Raw genomic sequence first — 9,507 nt, forward strand, 5'->3', positions numbered from 1 at the left:
TCCCTTCGCTACTGATGCGCTTTTCCTTTTGATATCATTATATTTCCAATCGTCTCTACAAATTTTTCGCGAGTTTTCCAATATTCTACACATTTCATAGCGAAATAGAAGAAATGATTCTTTGCTCGTAACGAAAACACAGTTTGTTTTTTTTTTTACTTTGCAAGTTACGAAAGTATCATACAGCGTTGACGCATCCTCCTAACTTTAAACGTGATTTTCTTTGTGGATCGGGAAAGCAACTCGGCTATATTAATGCTATCACGCTAAGATTGTGACGCGAAAATCCCGTTGGATGGATATATACGTCTGTAAGCCGACGTGTTCTAACTACCGTTTGACCATATACTAGATCATTTCGCGTAAAGCCCATGTCACACCCGGGACCAGAGCTATCAGTTTGATCCTCTGGAATCTTCTCAGAAGTACACAGCAACGGATGATTCATTCGTAAAGGCCAACTGGCAGCCGGCCCGACGACTTCAATCAGCTAAGTTGAGAACCACCACGGGACAGATTTCCGTCTGCTCTTGCGGGCGGGATATATTTGTACAAGTAGTAATATGGTGGTTTGATCAGGCGGGAGTGCGAGCAGGACGGACGAGAGAGAGAGAGAGAGAGAGAGAGAGAGAGAGAGAGAGAGAGAGAGAGAGAGAGAGAAATAAACGCGACGCATCATTTCACGTGGCATCCCTGTCCCGTAACCTTCTGGGCTGACTGTACGGCGGCTAGGTCAGGGACTGTACGTCTGCCTCTCCAATCTGCAAGCTATTGTAACACTCCTCCGCATCTCTGCCCCTCTCGCATCTCCCCGTCGGTCCCCTTTTCCGTCACCGCCGCCGCCGCCGCCGTCGTTGTCGCCGTCGTCTTGTCGTTCTTCCTGCTTCCCTTCTTTCCTGCCTCTTTCTTCTTCTATACGAAGCGCTTCTTCACCCATCCTTGTACGGGCTCTATCTTCGCTACCCCTCTCGTCGTCCCCCGCGATGGCGCGCTGTCCTTTGGGACGGCGCGGAGTCGCTTGTTCCTCGTCCCCTCGTGGCGTCGCGTGGTGTCAACGTGAAAATCATTTGCCTCTTTTCTCGCTGACGCTTTAAGGAAGAGTTATAAAGCAGTGTTAAGGGTGAAGGGATGGAGAGGGAGAGAAAGAGTAGAAGCGGAATATATATCTTGCGGGATGCGCGACAACAATATTGTTACTGTTGCGGTCGTTAATATCGTAATTGCATGACTGTGGTGGCCGCGAACGGGGTCAATGGGGAGATTAAACGTTAAAATGTATATTATAGCATTTGCAACAGTTTAATCAGGCATACGTATTGCAGCTTTCAGGGCTTTCCCAAAGCGAAAATCCATAAATATGAGAATGCAGTAACATTTGGAGCTCGTGAATTGGGAGAGCCAAGTTTATAGCGAAAAATTGACTTAGGAATTCTGCTCGAAGGGTAAATAATTAGTAATTTTATAATTTTATACGCTTGCACCAGTTATGCGCTCTAAGATTACTTTCACATTTATAGAACAATTATGAGGACGGAGAAGAAGAAAACATATTTAATTCAACGACATTAATATTACATTCAAGCATTTTTTAACTTAATTACGTCACTAAAAGACACGCGATATTCAATCTGTAACTTAGTATTGTTAATTAAATTCTACACTTTTATACGCGTACTCCAGACGTAAAGACGCAGGTATATTCTCTCGCAACGTCTTCCCGAGCAAACTGAATTATTTCACTATATTCCCGCGATTCACTTAGACTTAGCTTTAACAAAGCTCTACCTCGCAATCGTTCCATTACCACATCGCTTGGCGGTTTGCGTCCTTCGGGGATAGACGACATTGAGAGCAATTCGACGTTGTTATTTTAGACGCGGTAAAATGGCTGTTCGAACGCCAGGGGAATATTATGCGCCGGCTTTTCACGTTACGGGAGGGACTTGTGTCCATGGGAGATTTCCCGCAACTCTTCGTCTTCGGCGGTCTTTGACGTGCGACTGAAAAGTTTCCGAGATTGGCGAAATTCTCACTTTGTCGCGAGATAATCCGAACGTTTGTAAAGACGTCGTCCAAAACGATTCACGGGTGCTCGGCTCGTTCGTTCGCCGCGTTCGCAAGAGAACCGATAATAATTTACCTGGTCGGATAATTCCCCGGCTATCCATTTCCGCGATATCCATTTTGTAACGTTGAATTTTCGTGGAATTTACTCGCGATTACGGGGCAGCCAATTTCGCGATATAATCTGCAAAATCTCATTCGCGCAGGCCGCGCGCGAGAGGAAGGGCGGTAGGGGGGGGGAGAACTTCTCTCCTCCGTAGAACTCGGTGAACTTGATGAACACCTTATTAACTGCAGGCTTAAAGTCGCCGGAGACGCGAGAGAACCCTAAGATATTCCAAACGGCACGAATCGATTGATATTCGCGCGATATTTTTCGCAAAGCTTTCAACTTTGCGCATACACACGCGCTATCGGAAAATCTGTTTGCAGTCACTTGTATATGAAAAGTGTTTGTTCAACAATCCAGAATTTATATCCAACACGTTCATCCCCGTTACGAATATTGAGATTTATTTACTTGAAAACGTGAACTTTTTTGCCGCGACATACGTGACAATTACATTCAACATTCAAATGACACAGTTGATTAAATTATAAGCTTAACATTGGATTTAATTGCGGAATCTTTCGGCAAATTTACGATTGGTCTTTTAATTACGTAATTAATTTTAATTTAGAAAAAAAACAGTTTTTAAGCTATCGATCAAATTAACAATAAAACATTATGCAACGATTAAATCGCAAATAGGATTGAAGAGTACGACAACTTGCACTTTTCTATTCTCAAAATGAGACTGCATGCCAATCCCGTCGGTTGAAAAGGGAGATCGATAAATTCACATATGCCTTCCGATCACTTCCGGGGAACGAGAGACCCAGTTCCACTCTCGCTTGGAACTTTGTCGCGTACGATCTTCCACGGGAAGATCTACGCTCTTTTCACGGAAAACGCGATTCCCGGAACCGATTTATCGGCCTCTCCTCCCGATAGAGAAGGGGGAGAGGGGGGGGGTGGGCGACGGCGCTTTTAGCGAGATAGCGCGGCGGCTGCTCGCGAAATCGGATACAGGAAGGGCTACGTATCCGCCGTGCACTCAAGAAAATGTTTGTCGCAAGAGGCAGATATCGGCAGGTTTTCCGTCACATAAATCCACTTTGGTGTAGTCGCGTGTCGCGTCGGTGGAGTGGAGTACGACGGAAGGCGACAGTGGATGCGGAGGTGGTAGCGGCGGCGGCGGTACGGACGATTGGCACCGACGGGAAAGAGGAAAGACGTCATCCGCTCCCGACTGGATAATGCATAAGTGACGGCGCGTTGTGGGAATCATATCTCGAATTATGAATAAAATAGCGACCGTCCCAGCGTGTGCGTGTGTGTGTGTGTGTGGGTGTATGTGTATATGTATGAGTCGAGTATCGACCGTACCGTTCTCCGCGCCGACCGGGCAGTACGTGAGAATCGCCCGTGTGTATCTGCGCGCGCGCGCGCGCGTCCATGTGCGCGACGTTGATTAATCCCGCAATTGCATCTCGGCTCGGACGATCGAAGTTGCCAAAGTTCCGTGCGGTATGCCGGATTTCGATGAATGTGGAAATGCGCGCGGGATGCTGCAAACGATGCGTTCGGAGCGAATCAAACTTTACCTCCCTCCCTCCCCCTCCCCCTTCTTCTCGCGTTGGTGGAGATACGTAGGTTTGCGCTACGGTTTATAAAGGCCGGAACGAGGGAGGGTATCGCCGATAAAATTTGGATAATTTTTATGCGGCGCGTAAATATTCGGTGTATCGGACGGTTTCTCTTTTTCAATATATTTTGTACAAGAGAGAGAGAGAGAGAGAGAGAGAGAGAGAGAGAGAGAGGGAGAGAGGTAGTAATCAGTTATGAATTATTTATTATCTTGCGTGTAACAATATGTCATCAATTTTTCAATGCCCCGTTTGTAATGTTTGAAATGATAAATGTTTTAATCAGAAAACGATACATTATTTATGAGTCTGATAATAATTTACGTTCCAGGTTTAACGATAACGTGATATTTTTCGCTTGATTCTCTTTGATTCGTTTATCTCTGCGATTTTGCACGCAATGATAGAATATTATAGGACCGCCGATACAGGATTCCGTTTAACTGATTAAACTAGTTCACATAATCCCATCGATTACTCTTTGACAAAGCGATAAACATTAATAAAATAATAATATAGCTTTCTTGTGGTAATTAAAAACCAGGATTCAAGTTTTCAGAATTACTATGTCAACTTAAGTAGAATTAAAATAAAATAAAAAGATACCAATGTTGAGAACTGTAAAGACATTATTGTTGAGAGGTTTATTTTTTAGTATTGGAATTATGAATTTGTAGCCACAAATCTAATGAATTTACGATATTTCCGCTGTAACCAATTGACTTCTGGTTTTTTAATTGTCACTCGAAAAGGATCTAAAATTAAGGTCAAAATGCCATGTGTGTTTTTTTAAGTATGTTAATAAATTTTGCCAATTGTGTCGATTATAAGAGGGCTTTGCTATTATTATTAATTATCATTAGCGACAATAATATTGAATATTTTAAAGAGACATACTGCAGGCACGTAAGGATGATGTATAGTATGTACACTCTCATGGACAGAAGTGTGAGCCGTGTGACGCCGATGCTCGAATTATCCGAGTATCGGATCACCAAGTACTCTCTACAACGTGCCGTGATTTCGAAAGCACGATTTCCGCGGCCGTCCGTCGTGAGATGAGATAATTGCGAGCTGCGCACGAATCGCTCGGACACACGGCCGACATCATGGGACGAATGTAATTTCCCGTTTTAGTATTTTCCTATTAGCATGTTACATCCGCGGCGCAACGCTCACGCGAACCAAATGTTTATTGCTTTCTTGATATCGCTTCGCAATGCGGTTTAATAACACGGGCATCGCGCAGATGATCGGAACGGAAAACGTAGTTGCAAAAGCGCAATGAAGAAATAATCATATAATTATATTTCGTAAATGATAGAACAGTAAGAGCGAAGAAAGGCCGAGTGACTGACTGACTGCCCAACTGTTTTTCGTTTGTAAAGCGAAAAAGAGTAAAGTCAATTGTATAAGAGATCAATCCTACATAAAAAGAATAGTTAATTAAAACCGAACCTTATTCGATCATAGCTGGAGTCAGCTCGTCGTGTTGACTTTAATTAGTTATGTTTCTACACGTCGATCCATATTTTCTTATTATTGAAAAAGTAATATATTGATTGTAACGACTGTTGCGCAATTTGTCATTTCTCCTTCTATTTAACTAAAAAAAAGACAGTCTAAAATTTGTTATCGATATATTTAAATATTAAATTAGTTTTCAAATTTATCAACTATTTATACAAATTGCATTATACGTAAATGCGATTAATCAGTCGATAAATTTAAAAAACCTTGTTTGTATATAAAAAATTCTACGTTCTCGCATTAAAAAAAATTTAAAAAAAAATCAAATTTCCGGCACGGAAGAAAATAATATAACTGAGAGACGGTCTCGCCCTTTTTCCGCCGATAGTTTTCGATCTTTGTGAGCCTGGTACGTCATTGTCACGACGAGATGCCTGTGCAGCCTGCGCCCCATCGGCGGAATGTCAGTGCGAGAGGCACTCTAGCTGGCTTAATTGACACAGACTCGTTGCTAATTAGTTTACATTACACTCTCCGTATCCTCCGGGTCCTGCCAAGTCGCTCTCCAGCCTCCAGCCTGCGCTACGCCCCCGATATTGCGACGAGCTCTTTAATGTCGGGCTTCGTCAAGCCACGGGGCTGAAGGTGTGCCAGTGCGCACACGTGTGTCGACCCGTGTCGCAACGTGGTTCACGCCAACGTGCGATGACGCACTCTCTCTCTCTCTCTCTCTCTCTCTCTCTCTCTCTCTCTCACTCTCGTCGCTCACCCCGCGTGCGTATATCTGTCGCTTCCACGAAACGTCGGCGAACATAACGCGAAATACTCCCGATCGAACGCATTCCATGAAAATCTGTCGGGTATATCACGTAACGTCTCGTCAGAGGTCTGTGGTAACTCATCTACCTGTAATGCACGTGTGACGGTTATTTCGTCTCGAAGAAGGTGTAACAGGGAAGGAATTCAATACTGCAATAAAATATAATAATTATATTTCACGATCATTTAGTTATATATGGGTGTTGTATAAAATTACACAGGCGTCGCGTTTCCGTTTAACAGCCTGTCATCCACGGATTCGACGAAGTGCAGATAAACATAGCGCTCCGCCTTGAACGTCAACAGGCTCGTTTTCCTGGAGCCAATCAACATTTTTCACGAGTCATGAATTTGAATAATCCAATCAAACGCTGAGATTTAATCGGCGGGCAGAGTCTCTTATAAATTATACGCGCGACGACGGGGGTGATCGCGATCGATCTCGCTCGGTGACAAAAGAACAATGCGAAAGACAATTTCAGATATAACGAGGAGATACCGCGACGGAGGAGACACCGACGGAATCCGATTATGAAAAGCGAAAGACGATCCAGCGTAAAGAGTAAATAACGATCGCGCTTTCCTTTGAGAACTTAATTCTCGAATTAATCATTTATTTGCGCTTTACGCGGCGCTCACATTTCAAGGAAAACTCTCAACAATTGCCGCTTTATTTTAATTTACTTCGGAACGGCTTAACGATGAGCGTAGCCTTGAAATAACGCCCCTTACCGGCATTCGCGAGACAGACACTCCAATTTCCATTTCCGTTTAACGTTAAACACTCATCCGACTCTGATTACGGTTCTCTTATTTGTCAGACAGGAGTGTTACGTTTACGGTAAAATTTATGCGCGCGCGTACGCACGCGGCTTGATGGCAAAAGATTATTATTCGCAATCTGACTTGTTTGTAGTGAAAAATGAACGAGGATATCCGGTGCCAGAAACATGCGGCTAGATATCTGAATAAAGATCGAGAAATCAGTACTGTGCAGATAAGTAGTACATATTATAAACATTATATTTATGCGCGCAGTAAAAAATATTTCGCACTTATGTTAAAACTAATCCTTATGAAATTTTTGCGTTTTGTAAATTTTTAACCTAGTGTTAATTTAACATAATGTTACTTGAATATTTTGTGTTAAATTAATACTCAACACATCTTAGTGCTCAAATGACACAGTTATGGATAAATAACCAAATAACATAAAAAATAAGTAGTTTTAAAATATATTCTAAGATTAATGAATAAAATGTATTTTTCAACGTGTTATAAATGTTAATTTTATTGAAGAAATATATTTTCCACACTCTGTTTCCAAACTGTGTCAAAGTGTTACATTGTTTGTTAATTTTTTACATAATATTTATGAACTTTTTAACAAATTTATCTTGTGTTAAATTAACTCAAAAATTTGAATAAACCGTTTGAAACGTGCAATATATATTAAATTCAATACAAATTTTTCTCTATTTAAATAAATATATAAATACAAAATACTGTAGAATACAAAATATCACACGAAGATACTTGCACCCGTCTGAATGCCTTTATTTTTAGCTTTTACAATTTTACAAAATTTTTCTTTTTCTTTAAATTCGTGTCTCTAAGGTTTTGGCTTTGAATCGGAATTCGCGTTAATACAGCGCGACGGAAGAATCCGTATCCGCATGCTTCCCACGAACGCTTTTATTCTCCATGCACATCCCGGCAATCTTCCTCTCGTTTTTTTTTAATAATAGTCAGAAACTTCTCCGTCGTGTCGGAAAACGTGCAGCTCGCGGGTGCATTCGTCGAGACGCATCACTGCGCATATCTACTCTCGGATGCGCGAGGCAGTATCCATTGCTGAACGCTCCCTGTCGCTTCTCCTTATTTTCGCTCCGCCGCCGGCTGCTTTCCAGGCGTTTCCACTTTATCCGCGAATTTTTCCCCTCGCGGGACGTCGAACAGAAACAACATGACCATTGTGACGCGCACACCAACGCCGCCAATCCCCTACTGATGTCGATTTCCGCTACTCTTTCATAAAGCTGTAAAACGTTACCAGCGGAAGACTGGAGCTTAGCTGGAGGGAACTTCGGCAGCACCGCGCGTTTCGCACCGTAATGCGAAAACGAATCCGGCGATGTCCGTTTCTAGGCTAGAATTGCTTAAATTTACAAACTCCGATTCGCCTGTGCTATATGAATCACGAATGCCTCGGTCAAAGTTGAGCGTCATAGGTAACTGACGTTATCCGAACGTTCAACCCTATAAAGAAGGGGAGTCTCGTGTCGAGGGATCATCGCGTATGCGAGACGAACATTCTCACCTGTTGCGAGCTTCCTTGTTGATTCTAATCGAGCGTCCCTGATAGAAGTTTCGCGGACGCGACGCTCTTTTTTTCCACTCCGGCTGACGACCGCTTCCTTCACTGTCAATAAAAAAAAAAAACCAAACTCGGTTGTAGCTCGATATCTACGACGGTTTAGTAAGTGTTCAATAAACAAAAAGAATAATCAGATCTTTCCTTCTATAGCATGTATCGATCAGAAACTGTAGTTGCTTCTAATTTCGTCCGGAAAAAAAGAGCAAAAGCGAAAGTTTGTAAAATTACAATGGGCCTGATTGTTTTCAGCTGAACTTTTCGCACAGTTTATTTCTTTTTCTCCCTTTCTCTTCCTTCGCCGGGGAGAATCAGAGAGAGAGAGAGAGAGAGAGAGAGAGAGAGAGAGAGAGAGAGAGAGAGAGAGAGAGAGGACGAATTGCGCAAGAAGTTTAAAGCAAAAAGGACAAATCTAATATTAATCAAGTTAGAGACGTAGGGAGAGAAAAAACAAACGATCGGGCAACTAGGGGAGATTCGGAACGCCTGGAAAACTGTCTATTGGAAAACTTTCATTCCAGCTGTAACTAGTAATACACCTTTCCGCAGTGAAACTACTGGAGGAGAATTCTCTTTATTGCACGTCGGACGAAACGGATCGTTCGTCAGGGTGCACCGGTTCGGCGTCTCACTTCCGGTGTGTACTTGCGGCATAGGACGAGGCCCCGCGGCTTACGTAGAGTAGACCGGCGACGGCGTGCCGTCGAAAATCGGCATTCGCAAATTCGACGGTCACTCGGGACCTACCCCGTCCTCGAGGGGCGCGCGTCACCCCGTTCCCTTATCCCGCTTCCGGGATTGGCTATATCGGTGCCGGCGCACATGAAACGAGGGCCGGATATGCGCGCCGGCGGATGCGCGCGGCGTGCGCGCGTGTACGCGCCCGCGAGCAGTGTCGCGTCAGCCCCCGGCCCTGCCGCACTACGTACCATCATCCAGATCCAGAACCTACACCTGTTCTCTCTTCTCTATCTCTATTTCTCTTTCTCTCTTTCTCTCCGTTTCGTTTATTCTCTTCTCTTTTACCAACCGACCGACCGACCGACCGACCGACCGACCGACCGACTACCGATCGACCGGCAGACCTAACC

The sequence above is a fragment of the Monomorium pharaonis genome, chromosome 5, assembly GCF_013373865.1.
Source record: "Monomorium pharaonis isolate MP-MQ-018 chromosome 5, ASM1337386v2, whole genome shotgun sequence".
Classification (NCBI taxonomy): domain Eukaryota; kingdom Metazoa; phylum Arthropoda; class Insecta; order Hymenoptera; family Formicidae; genus Monomorium; species Monomorium pharaonis.